This window comes from Pyxicephalus adspersus, chromosome 8, assembly GCF_032062135.1.
Source record: "Pyxicephalus adspersus chromosome 8, UCB_Pads_2.0, whole genome shotgun sequence".
NCBI lineage: Eukaryota > Metazoa > Chordata > Amphibia > Anura > Pyxicephalidae > Pyxicephalus > Pyxicephalus adspersus.
The window spans coordinates 316,885-318,089 of record NC_092865.1 but is presented as its reverse complement, the minus strand read 5'-3'; positions in this window follow the sequence as shown (position 1 = coordinate 318,089).

The window sequence follows — 1,205 nt, the reverse complement described above, 5'->3', positions numbered from 1 at the left end:
TTTTTTTAGATTTCTATCATAATCCATAATTTATCAGCTAAGTATTTTTTTTAAATTTATTTTTTGGACAAATTTGATATTTTTTTTTGTTTTTGTATTTCCGGAGATTTCATCCAATTTCTCTTTCCTGGGGATGGCGCCCTTATGATCTCTTCATCCTGAGCTGTCACGCAGGTATTTCATCGCTGTCACTGAGCTGTCACTGAGCTGTCACTGAGCTGTCACTGAGCTGTCACCTGAATACAGAACATTCTTATCGGCTGAGCCCACAATGACTTCTCATTCTGTGACCCTCACTGGGGGTGGGGGAGATTTATTGCAGATTTGTCAGATCCCCAGTCACTGGTTGTCCCAAGTTAGGAGGGCTGATCCCCATAATTAGTGTATCCCGGCTATGATTGGTTGTTGGGGAATCCCCTTTCCTGGCAGCATTTCACTAATAAATGAATCATTACTAAGACATTGTAATATTAATTGCCCCAGGTGTGACCCCAGCTGATACTACAATGAGGATGGAACATTGAGCCCCATGGGCCTGCTGGCCATGCCACCCACTGCCAGCCTGATCATGCCAGGTCTACTTACCTATGAAGTCATGGATAAGATCCTTGATGAGGTGGCCAACAATGGCATATGCCACAGCCACCATGACCAATGCTGCCATGACTAGATAGAGCACAGCCCTGGGCAGGGGCACAGGTTCCTTGGGGGGAGGTTTGTAGTCTTTGTACAGATGTTCCTCCTCAGTGTCAGGGTAGGGGTAGTGAAAAAGCCTTTCCAGGCTGGTAGTGAAGTTGCCCTCAGTCATGGGCTCAGTGCTGGGCAGGTAGGTGGGTGACTCTGGCTCCTGGAGCACACTCACCACTGAGCTGGTTGTTGCTTCCATCGTGTTGATGCCCTGGTGCACCAGGCGGAGGGTTTTATTGACTCTGGGCAGGATTTGGGACAAGAAGGGGCCCCAGCCACTGACAGCGCTGATATTACAAAGGATCATATTGGGTTATGGGCAGCACAGGGATCCCTCTGACAATTGTCCCTGGTGCCAGGAGCTGTTCACATGCCAAGACAGTGCCCACTGCCTGGCATCACACATTGCTCAGCCACTCTCACCCCATGTGCAGAGCAGGAGCCACACTGCTTCTTCAATCCAAAAGTGCTTCAATGTAGATCCCCTACCCTGCAAGTCTTCAGATCATGGGATCCAG